Source organism: Phaenicophaeus curvirostris, chromosome 8 (assembly GCF_032191515.1).
Source record: "Phaenicophaeus curvirostris isolate KB17595 chromosome 8, BPBGC_Pcur_1.0, whole genome shotgun sequence".
Classification (NCBI taxonomy): Eukaryota; Metazoa; Chordata; class Aves; order Cuculiformes; family Cuculidae; genus Phaenicophaeus; species Phaenicophaeus curvirostris.
Window position 1 is genome coordinate 6326855 of NC_091399.1, and position 12704 is coordinate 6339558.

At 42.3% G+C, this 12704-nt stretch overlaps 1 protein-coding gene across 1 annotated transcript in view; it reads right to left on the reverse strand.

Moving 5' to 3' along the window:
• The window catches only part of COL11A1 (collagen type XI alpha 1 chain), a 151442-nt gene that overhangs the window by 138049 nt on the left and 689 nt on the right, over positions 1-12704 (reverse strand). The gene's annotated exons all lie outside the window — the stretch shown is intronic.

A 12704-nucleotide genomic window follows, 5' to 3' on the forward strand; every position in this document is an offset into this window, starting at 1 on the left:
AACAGCATAGTTTGGAAGCTATCAGGTGAAACTGTGGCTTCTTTCTGCCAGTTTCTGTAGAGCTCAGTGTCATTGCAACCTAGGAGCTTTATTTCTTCCTGAAAACCGCCTCTTCTTTAGCATTCTTCTCGCATAGTTTCTGGGAATTGTAAGAAACAGCCAGAATAGCCTGTTTGCATGGTCCACAAATTCAGATTTCAGCTTGTATTCATATGTGGAAACAATAATGTAGCCCATGTATTGGCAAAATGATGTAATGCTTTTGAATCCTTCCAATTTGGTAGTGGGATTGCAAGGAAATAGCCAACAAAAGAGCATCACACAAACAGCTTTGTTCATCAGTTCTTGGGGTGCAGTTAATTCTCCTTATGAAACTTAAGACATCAGCTTTGAAAAATCAACTGTCTGCCATGACAAATTTGACAAAATACAAGATCAGATCCTGAGAGAGAGTCCCTTCATATAGATGTTTATGGCCACACTGCAGCTCTATGTGAAGGCCACCTCCTACACGCAAGCCAGAAAAAAACACAAGATAAGCCTTTGAAAAGAAGCCTGTGTTCATCAGGGCAAGCCTGTGTTTTCCAGATGAAGCTCCCTTGAGTTTCAGGCTGCCATCAAAAAGCAAGTTTCCACTGTTCTACTTTTCCACTGGTAGAAAATCAGCTGCAGGGGATCATTCTTCTTATTAAATACTACAGTGAAAGCTCACAGCATATGTACTTGTTTCAAAAAAAAGTTCAGAGACACATGTGCAGCTTTCACTGCCACTTTAGAAGTCAGAATTGTGTGACATGGGAACCTGAGTGTCCTAGTACCGGTTCCAAACCGTTAAACATTTAGCTCTAGCATAAGTTCCTGTTTTTGAAAAATAAAGAAGATAAAGCACAAAAAAATTGAACTGTACAACAGAGTCTAATCTCTGGACAAGCTCCAGGACCTCAATGTCTTTCTTGTAGTGAGGGGCCCAAAACTGAACACAGTATTCAAGGTGTAGCCTCAGCAATACCAAGCACAGGGGCAGAATCACTCCCCTGGTCCTGCTGGCCATGCTGTTTCTGATACAAGCCAAGATGCCATTGGCCTTCTGGGCCACCTGGGCACACTGCTGGCTCATGTTCAGTTGGCTATCAACCAACACCCTAGGTCCTTCTCTACCAGACAGATTTCCAGCCACTCTTCCCCAAGCCTGTAAGGATGCACATGGTTGTTGTGTCCGAAGTGCAGGACTCTGCACCTGGCCTTGTTAAACCTCATCCCGCTGGACTCAACCCATCGATCCAGCCTGTTCAGATCTCTCTGTAGAACCTCCCTACCCTTAAGTAGTGTGACACTTCCTCCCAACTTAGTGTCATCCACAAATTTACTAAGGGTACATAAAATTCCCTCATCCAGGTCTTTGATAAAGATATTGAACAGAACTGGACCCAGCCCTGAGTCCTGGTGGACACCACTTGTGACCGGCCTCCAGCTGGAGTTAACTCCATTCACCAGAACTCTTTGGACCCAGCCATCCAGCCAGTTTCTTACCCAGCTGAGGGTGCGGCTGTCCAGGCCAGTGGCAGCCAGTTTCTCAAGCAGAATACTGTGAGAAATGGTGTCAAATGCTTTACTGAAGTCCAAGCACACTATGTCCACAGCCTTTCCCTCATCCATTAAGCGGGTCACCTTGTCATAGAAGATCAGGCTAGTTTGGCAGGACCTGCCTTCCATAAACCCCTGTGAACAGGGCCTGATCAGCCAGTTGTCTTGTGTGCTGAGTGACAGCACTCTCAAGATGATCTGCTCCATGACCCTCCCTAGCACTGAGGTCAGATTGACAGGCCTGTAGTTCCCTGGATCCCTCTTCTGGCCCTTCTTGTAAATGGGCACAACATCTGCCAGCCTCCAGCCAAGTGGAACTTCCCCAGTCAGCCAGGACTGCTGGTAGATGATAGAAAGGGGTTTGGCAAGCACCTCTGCCAGCTCCCTTAATGACTTCAGGTGGATCCCATGTGGCCCCATAGATCTCTAGATCGATGCCTCTCATTCTTGTGGGAGACTTCAATCTTCCTGATATCTGCTGGAAGCACAATAGAGCAGAAAGGAAGCAGTCTAGGAGGTTCCTGGAGTGCGTGGAAGACAACTTCCTTGCACAGCTGGTGAATGAACCAACAAGGGAGGGTGCCCTCCTGGACCTGCTCTTTGTGAACAGAGAAGGCCTTGTGGGGGATGTGGCAGTAGGTGGACGCCTAGGACAAAGTGATCTTGAGATGATAGGGTTTTCTGTTCTAGGTGAAGTGAAGAGGGTGGTTAGTAGTACAGTAGCATTAAATTTCCAGAGGGCAGACTTTGAACTCTTCAGAAGGCTGTTTGGCAAAGTCTCATGGGAGACAGTACTTAGGGGCAAGGGAGCCCAGGAGGGCTGGGAGCTCTTCAAAAAGGAAATCCTAGCAGCTCAGGAGAAAGCCATCCCCATGTTCCGGAAAAAAAAGCCGGCAGGTGAAAAAAACAGCTTGGTTGAACAGAGAGATCTTGAGTGATATCAAGAAGAAGAGAAACGTTTATGGGCTCTGGAAGAGGGGACAGGCCTCTTGGGTGGACTACAGGAGGGAAGTGAGATTATGTAGAGAAAAAATCAGAAGGGCTAAGGCTCAACTAGAAATCAGATTGGCAAAGTCTGTGAAAAATAACAAAAAATCCTTCTATAAATATATAAATAATAAAAGGAGGACTAGGGAGACCACACAGTGCCTATTGGATGCAGAAGGAACAACAGCGACAGGGGATGAGGAAAAGGCTGAGGTACTTAATGCCTTCTTTGCCTCAGCCTTTAATTGTAAAGAAAGTTGTTCCGTCTGTGTACAAACCCAGGAGCTAGAGGAGCATAATGAGGCTCCCACGATCCAAGAGGAGGTGGTCAGAGCCTTGCTAGCCCAACTAGACACCCACAAGTCTATGGGCCCCGATGGGATTCATCCAAGCGTATTGAAGGAGCTGGCGGGTGTGCTGGCCAAACCCCTTTCCATCATCTTCCAGCAGTCCTGGAAGACTGGGGAAGTCCCACTGGACTGGAGTATGGCTGATGTTGTGCCCATCTACAAGAAGGGTCGCAGGGAGGACCCAGGGAACTACAGGCCTGTCAGTCTGACCTCAGTGCCAGGGAAAGTCATGGAGCAGGTGATCTTGAGTGCTATCATGAAGCACGTGCAAGAGAACCGGGTGATCAGGCCCAGTCAACACGGGTTCACAAAAGGCAGGTCTTGCCAAACTAACCTGATCGCCTTCTATGACAAAGTGACTCGGCTGCTGGATGAGGGAAAGCCTGTGGATGTGTCTTCCTGGACTTCAGTAAAGCCTTTGACACAGTTTCTCACAGCATTCTGCTTAGGAAACTGTCAGCCTCTGGCCTGGACAGGCGCACACTCTTCTGGGTGGAAAACTGGTTGGCTGGAGGGCCCAGAGAGTGGTGGGAAATGGTGCGAAATCCAGCTGGAGGCCAGTGACAAGTGGGGTTCCCCAGGGCTCAGTGCTGGGTCCAGCCCTGTTCAATGTCTTTATCAATGACCTGGGTGAAGGCATCGAGTGCACCCTTAGCAAGTTTGCAGATGACACTAAGCTGGGTGGAAGTGTTGATCTGCTGGAGGGTAGGGAGGCTCTGCAAAGGGATCTGAACAGGCTGGACCGCTGGGCAGAGTCCAATGGCATGAGGTTTAACAAGGCCAAATGCCGGGTCCTGCACTTGGGGCACAACAACCCTATACAGTGCTACAGACTAGGAGAAGTCTGGCTGGAAAGCTGCCTGGAGGAGAGGGACCTGGGGGTGTTGGTTGACAGCCGACTGAACATGAGGCAGCAGTGGCCCAGGTGGCCAAGAAGGCCAATGGCATCTTGGCTTGTATCAGAAACAGCGTGACCAGCAGGTCCAGGGAGATTATTCTCCCTCTGTAGTCGGCACTGGTGAGACCGCTCCTTGAATTCTGTGTTCAGTTCTGGGCCCCTCACCACAAGAAGGATGTTGAGGCTCTGGAGCGAGTCCAGAGAAGAGCAACAAAGCTGGTGAAGGGGCTGGAGAACAGGCCTTATGAGGAACGGCTGAGAGAGCTGGGGTTGTTTAGCCTGGAGAAGAGTAGGCTGAGGGGAGACCTCATTGCTCTCTATAACTACCTAAAAGGAGGTTGTAGAGAGGAGGGTGCTGGCCTCTTCTCCCAAGTGACAAGGGACAGGACAAGAGGGAATGGCCTCAAGCTCCGCCAGGGGAGATTTAGGCTGGACATGAGAAAAAATTTTTCACAGAAAGGGTCATTGGGCACTGGAACAGGCTGCCCAGGGAGGTGGTTGAGTCACCTTCCCTGGAGGTGTTTAAGGCATGGGTGGATGAGGTGCTGAGGGGCATGGTTTAGTGTTTGATAGGAATGGTTGGATTCGATGATCTGGTGGGTCTCTTCCAACCTGGTTATTCTATGATTCTATGTGTGAATGTCTGATTAGCCAAGCACGTCTCTAACCATCTCCTCTTGGATCATGGGAGTGATGACTAAGGGCCAAACAGTTCAAGACAGACTTATATTGAAGATGGGGTATACAGAAGAAACAATCATCTGCATTTTCAGAAGGGAAGAGTTCCCTATCAGGCCTCAAAATGAAACTCTCCAGTACTAAAAGGAAAATGACTGTGGTGGCAACTTCTGGCTACAAAATCCATTCCCATAAGAAACTGTTCAGAGGATGACTCACTTAGATTAAAATATTTTCCTTTCTATTCAAATGCCTTATAAAGCACAGAAGTTGAAATCCTATTACATTTATAGGTTTGGTAACTCCTGAGTCTTAGTCTCTTAAATGTCTAAGGGAACTCAGGTGCAACAATCCTTCCCTATTTAAAGGCTATGTTCACCTACATAATTTATAAGATGTTCCCAGACTGCATGCCTGTATGCTGGGGGACATACTTTAGATACAAATAATAACAAAACTCAAGGGAAAAAAAAAAAGCCGGTATTCTTTACTTCACAGCTATACCTTGGAAAACTGAGTGTGCAAGTGTGTGCTATACTGTTAATAATTTTGGTAACTGTGGCTTTTCCTTTTTCAGACATAATAGACAATATTATGTATTTTTCAGATATAATAAACAGATACCTTCTTAAGTTTCAATAATTTTTCAGCAATGCCCTTCCTCTGATTAATGTGCAAGTGATAATTTATCAGTAATGACTCCACAAATAGCCTGTGTTACAGTGAGTAACTTGTAATGGGCAAGGTAAAACCTTACAGTAGAAATGAGCTTACTTTGCCCCAGTAAAATGAATTATCTGAGAAATTTAAGAAGACCAATGTTTCTAAAGTATTTTTATTTTACTTCATATTTTTCCATGGAAATATGTTTCATTCTGCCAGTAATCTGTTCCAATGGAACCACTGCAAAACTAAAACTTAAGGAGTGTTGAAACATTAATCTTCAATTCTAAATGGACTGGGGTTTTTTTAAGTTTAGTCCAATTTTATTTCACTGTGACAGATTATTTAAAGAGCAGAAGCTATTATAGCCTGATAGGCTAAAATATGCATATTTGGCAAGTACTGAGGAAGGGCTTCCTTATATTTGTAGACAAGACTTTTAAAGTAGGCTATCTATAGTTAGATTTCTAGGTACATATTTAGGAGCTTCAATAGAAGGTACTGGCTGCTCCACAATTTTTTTGAAACCATGCTACTTATTAAACACACAATACAGTTATTTAGTTTATTTACTTTTCTCAACATTTTGAATGTTCATAGCCATTAGTGCTCATTCTAATGACTCTTAATGTATTCTACAGAATGATAGTATTGTGGAATCATAGAACAGTCTGGGTTGGAAGGCACCTTTAAAGATCATCTAGTCTAAGCCCCTGCAGTGAACAGAGACATCTTCAACCAGATCAGGTTGCTCAGAGCCCCAATCAACCCGACCCTGAATGTTTCCAGGGATGGGGCATGTACAGCCTCTCTGGGCAACCTGTTCCAGTATTTCATCACCCTCACTGTAAAAATAGTCCAAAACTGCCCTCTTTTAGTTTAAAGCCATTACTCCTTGTCCTATTGAAACAGGCCCTGCTAAAAAGTCTGTCCCCATCTTTCTCATAAGCCCCCTTCAAATACTCAAAGGCTGCAACAAGGTCTCACCAGAGTCTTCTATTTTCCAGGCTGAACAATCCCAATGCTCTCAACCTTTCCTCATAGGAAAGGTGCTCCGCCCATCTAATAATTTTTGTGGCCCTCCTCTGGACCCACTCCAACAGGTCCATGCCATTCCTGTGCTGAGGGTTCCAGAGCTGGATGAAACACTCCAGGTGGGATCTCACCAGTGCAGAGTAGAGGGGCAGAATCACCTCTCTCTACATATTGGCCACACTTCTTTTATGTAGCCCAGAATACGCTTGGCCTTCCCATGAGTACACATTGTTGGCTCATGTTCAGCTTTTCATCCATCAGCACCCACAAGTACTCCTCAGCAAGGCTGCTCTCAGTCCCATCATCCCCTAGCCTGTATTGATACCAGTGGTGGCCCTGACATTGCACTTGGCCTTGTTGAATCTCATGAGGTTCATGTTGGCCCACTTCTCAAGCCTATCCAGGTCACTCTAGATGGCATCCTGTTCCTCAGAGGTGTCAACTGCACCACTCAGCTTGGTGTCATCTGCAAACTTGATGAGGGTGCACTTGCTCCCACTATGTCATTGATGAAGATATTATACAGTACTGGTCCCAACATGGTGGGTAAAGATACAAAATACTATGATGAAGGTTTCTATAACTGACACTCATTAGGCAGTCTAAGGCTTAACGAATGTAGAAGCTGAAAATACAAAATCAAGTAGAACACATGTGAAGGGGCAACTCGTCTTCAATTTCTGCTGTTGACCTCTCAAAACAGTGCTGTGAGTCCAGAAAAGAGGAGAACTGTTTTTCTCTTAAAAACAGTCTTAAAAACAGATTGTATCAAAGTTCTACATAGGCTCATTTTAGCTACCATTTTTGAAACTGTTTCAGCAGTTCTCCTACTGTGAAACCTGATAATGTTTCCCCTCCTTGCATTCCTTATCCCAGATTATTAGTCCAGTTTCTGATTCTACCAGCAAGCAGCAAGCAGTTCAGTCTATCAGCTAGGCCGGAGGCTGCTAGAGCAGAAAGAGTAATAAACGCTGCTGCTTTGTCAAATTATCAATGAGGATGTCTTTATGAGCAGTGTTGGAATCTGGAATTGTTAAACTGTTAGTTTGTTGATCTTTAGGATAAAGTACAAGACCCATCTACTATTATAAATCTAACGTGGTACGAATATACTTATTTTTATCCTTAAAAATCGGTTCTTCAGTGTCTTTTGTGATGGTTCCAACATTTTTTACAGATATGAACTGAAGGACTTTACAGAAGTGTATATAAACTCTCTTTTGTGGACTGCATCTTTCAGGCACAAAAATGAAACCAATTAACCTACCTAAATTTATTACATACTGCTCCTGAAAATCAGGCTGGTTTGTTTCTAGGCATCTAAATTTAAATTTATGAGATTACCTGAGTATATATTGTGCATGTATATACTTCTAGAAACATATTTCAAGATATTGGGCTAGTTCATTATCTGGCAAAGAGCTGTATTGATACATCAGTTTACAATATTTCAACGTCATTCTGAATATTTCTGTGAAATTATTCCTACGTTACACCAAAGCAGATTATAAAAGAACTGCAGTCCAAATATCTAACTATGTTGATGCCTCTGATGAAAATTCAAAAAGTTCTTTTTAGAGAGACACTGAAGACAGTACTTCCAACTGTGAAAATAAGCAAGGCAAGTATTTAATTCTTGGAGTATCCTGTTTCTATTACCATATCAAAAAAGATGCAGTCTAAAAATGGTCACTGCTACAGGAAGAGACAAGGTGTTCCCTCAGCAATTAAACCTGAAAGGTATTGAGTCCACTTAAAAGCTTTGTTGATCAAGGTATTTATTCAGAAATAATCCAAACAGACTTCAAAGGTATCTTCTAATAAGTGGGAATTTTTAAGTGTGGAACATTTTTCAGCTCCAGGCATAGAGAAAAAGCAAAACACAGCTAAAGACAAGGTTTACAAACTGTACCAATTAAAGTAATCCTATTTAATTTGATAGGGAAGCAACTACAGTATTTTTAAGTCATACAACTTAAAACTTTCACCATAGTTCCAATGATGTCAAAAGTATGAACTCTCTTTTGAGAGCTACGCAAGGAAATTAGACCAAATTCTGCATCCTACTGATATTATCAGGAATTCTGCTTTAGCAGACAGCAAGGTTGTAAAACCTTGAATTCTATTCTTTTTATATTGCAATGAATGTTTGATAACCTACCAGATCAGTAAAATCATTTGAGTAGCTATATAGGTAAGGGACTGAGTAGGTAAAACTTTGACTACATTAATATTTTAATAATGTGACCATAATTTGACTCATAACTAGGATAATTTGTATCATAGGGAAAGCTTAGCTGGCAGTGAGATTATTCATAGCAGAATCAGGATCTTTGTTTTTCAAATCATATTTCATAATACATTTGTATTTACTTTGCAGCAAACACTTCCATAATATCATCTCGGCCAAATACCTTCTATTTCACATACTGTATGCATTAACACTTTGACATACAGTGAAGTCCCAGACCTAGAATTTACAAAGGTTTTTACAACCCCTTATGTGTGCTAATGTGCTAAAAAGAATTTAAGTTCTGCCAGATTGTACTCCTATTGTAATAACAGGGTCAAGAATTAATCCTTACATTTACAGCCTGTAAACCTGGTATTTAATACTGCATAGTACAGTTATAAGCCCTTGCAACAGGCATGTGTGTTCACCTAATTCCCTTTAAGCCACTGCTCTCTATCGAGTCCATCCAGAGGGCAAACCTTTATCACTGCATAAGACTTCACATTTTCAGAACATTAGAGATTTCTCACAAGCTCTGCTTAATTCATCCCCCACTATCATCAATAAATACTCAGAACAACAACAAATTGACAAACGCTGGGAGGATTTATTCTGAAAAGAGGCAGAGCTTTACAGAAAAAAGAAAAGCAACTTCTTAATCTTGCTGGCAGATGGAAACCCTACTGTTCACCACTGTGCAAAACAAATCCAAGAGAGACATAATTGCTCCAGTGTGTTTTAGGTATAACTTCACTTCAGTAGTAACGTCATGGCTCTTTTATTATCCTGCAGCCTTGTTAGAGTTAAGGGCCCTACTTGGAGGAGACCAAATAACTTTGGACAAGACAATTTCAAAACTGAGTATGATGGCAACTCCTTTCCTACATTTTACAACTGCTATGGGCACCAGTTTTACCAACAGTGATTTTCTTTTTCTTCTCGTAATCAGAAAACATCATAGCACCAGGACAACAGGGAAGATTTTATATCAGAGATTATTTTTTCTACTGACATTCCAATAATAAGTGCTGGGCACAGAGATTATTTGAAGCCAGAATCACTGAATATTTGTGGATATACTACATCTACTTATAGAGTTACATTTGTTAAGATATAAAAATGTGACTGAAGCTGAGAAGTTTGGGGTTTTTTTCTGCAGAGCTAGTAAAAAGACAGTTTCTAGGAGCCTGAGTAGTTCTTTCAGGGATCTGTGTGAAGTTTCCTAAATTAAACGCAAAGATTCATGCTCTAGAGAATCTACAACGCATACCAGTCATTCTTCTGTGTCCCATGTCTGCTGCTGAAGTTGAAATAACTATTTTGCCTTAGAAATAATTTTAAAAATCTAAATTATATAGCAAAACAGACCTATAGATGCAGATTTCTCTTGCATTGTACTGGAAAGACTGGACCATTTCACCTGCTGATCCCTGGGACTCAGAAAAATTTCAGTCAGGACCACTAGCTGAATCGAGTGAAATTGCCCTTCGATTTAAATACTTTTACTCACTTTGTGAATATTTATCTGACAAACCTCTGTATGTCCTCTGTTTCATAAGTTTAATGGCATTTTGTTAAACTAAAATTACCACACCAGACTATTTCACTGTAAAAAAAAAGGAAGAATGAATCCTTTTTCAACCTTAGAAGTGAACTGATCCCTTAAAAGCAAAGGTGTTTTACATCACCAATAGGTCTGAGAAGAGAGCCATACTTTTCTAGTTTAAAACATGTTTTTGTACAGGTTTAGACTAGCCAGATACATTAAACAGTTTTCATTTAAGAAACAGATCCGTATCTTCCCAATGTAACTTACTAAGTAATTACAAATAAGTAACAGTATTATGTGTGTATCCACAAAAAACTCTCTCTTTTTACCATCACTACTGGGACCACTTCTGCATTCCTTCCACACCTAGAACTCCTACTAGTTTCCAAGCATATGTGTGGGAAGCACAAGGAACCCTTGTATTTCCTAAGATGACCGCAAAAAAAAAATATCTGTTCTATATTAGAAACAAATCTGCTGGTCACTTATACAGAAAGTCCAAAGTGTATTTTATATATATATATATAGTTTTATAGATTCATTTCCAGTAAAGATTCTTAAATCCTTTTGCATTCAGATTAAAGAGCTGGATTTCCACTTGATTGAAAAACCTTATAAATAATAATTAAAAAACAAACTGATTTTTTAATTTCTTGCCCAAGAAATTTAAATCACCATCATAATAGTGCATAGATGCCAGGCCCTTACAAAAACTTTGTAGTGTTAAAGCCATTCCATTTTGACTAAATGAGTTTATTCATTCCAAACACATTACCTACACATTTAGTATTAAAGGTGAGGAAGGGGAAAGGGAATCAAAGAATGTCTTTTAAAAGACTGAAGTTTTTTTTTACTTTAGCCAACTCATAAAGCAAAAATATTTCTAAAAAGAGCTGCTTAAGAGCTGGTGGGCACTGAGCTGACCAAATATGAGTCACTAGTTTTCCCATTCAGTTGCTTCTCACTTCTGTAACTTTTTCTGTCTAAAGAAGAAATCACTCAAGATCCCAACCAGATTGTCACACCCCCTTTCTTGGTACTATGAAAGACACCTCATAGTTCTCTTTCTTTTTTGTTTTAAATAAAGTAACTTGAAAAAAACTCAAGAATTTTAGGAATCTTCTGAGGTTTCTCTAGATGGAATTCTTCCTAAAAAGAAGCCACTGTTACGTGATTAACACTTTAAAAGAATACACCGTGTAATTTTCTTTGAATAGGGGTAGTCTATGAAAAGATAACTGAAAAACATAGAATTTAATTTAACAAAGCTTATAAGGTCAAAGATTCATATTTTATCTGGTATTTTTATTTATCCACATCGTTTACCTGCTGTGGTAAGCTGGTTTTATTTTGTTCCTTGGTATTTTCTCTTTCCTGCTTTCAAATATCATTCACTATATCCTATTTTATCTTTTAACTACACTAAGTAAGATTAGAATTCATAAAAGACAATTTAGAAATGCATCACTTGTACTCCATCAGGGAAATTAGGTCAAATTCTAGTCCCCCTGTAGTCAATGGGAAAACTCTTACTGACTTCAATAACAGATCAAGCCCTAACCGCACAGCTCCCTGTAGTTTCTAAGCAAATGACATACTGTATTTCAAAAGAAGTTCAAGAAACAAGTTCTTTTCACTATGCTTCCATAAACACAAGAAGCCCTGCAGTTTTACATTTCTGAAATGTCTTTTACACAGAACACTGGAAGAAAATACTTCTAATATAACTTTTTGATTTTTAATAGTTACCAAAACCAAATTAATCTGCCTAATGTTGTGGAACAGATTTTGGTAAGTACCATATAACTTGTGTTGATTTTTCCTGGGCTGCCTGAATTTAGATTTTCTTTTAACTTCTTATTTGCACCCAACCCGTGTAAAGATAGCCTACATAAACCTTATTTAATCAGGTCAGTTCTACCATGAAAGGTGACATAAAAAATGTCATACGACATCTACCATGCCTTTGCAAGACAGCATCTGTTCTTGAAGAAATTTAGCTCCGACACGGTGATGAAGAGCCGAATCTTCATTCACCGTGGGTGTTAACTCCCCTGGAGCCCGTGGAACTGCAAGGGGGATGAAATTCGAGCCCTTCCAGTCCCGGGGCTGAAGGGGCCGGCAGGGGGCAGAAGCCCTGATGGATCTGACACCATCAAGGTTGGGCCCGGGTAGAAAGGGCTTGAATGGAACCTGGCCGCCTTACTGTGGGTGCCTGCTCCCTCTAGGACGCCTGTTGATTCAGAAAGCGGGACTTCAGATTGAGAAACACCTCGTTAAAACAATAAACGCGTAAAAACGTATCGGGAGTTAAGCCCCTTCATGGATATCAGACTCGCAGAGAAATAACCAGCTCAGCCCCAGCCGGACTAGCCCCCAGATGCACCTGCGGGATCCAGTGCGGGGGAGGGAGGAAAGGGGCACCCTTCCCACCCCCGGTAGGAGAGGAAAGCGCTCCCGACACCGGCGATTCCCCACCGGCACCTCTCAGAAAGCCGAACCGGGGGGCACCGGGGAGGGGGGCGGTGTGGGAAGCGATTCCTTTCTGCCGAAACCGCCGCCCGGCTCCCGTTCCCACCGCAAATCCCCCGCCCACCGGTACCGCGGACACCTAAGGGACCGCCCGGTCCTCCCGGGGCCGGAGGAGGCTGGGGACGGCGCCCCGGCGCTGCCACCGCCCGTGGGGAGCCCGGGGAGCGCCGGGCTGAGCCCCCCGAGCCCCGCTCC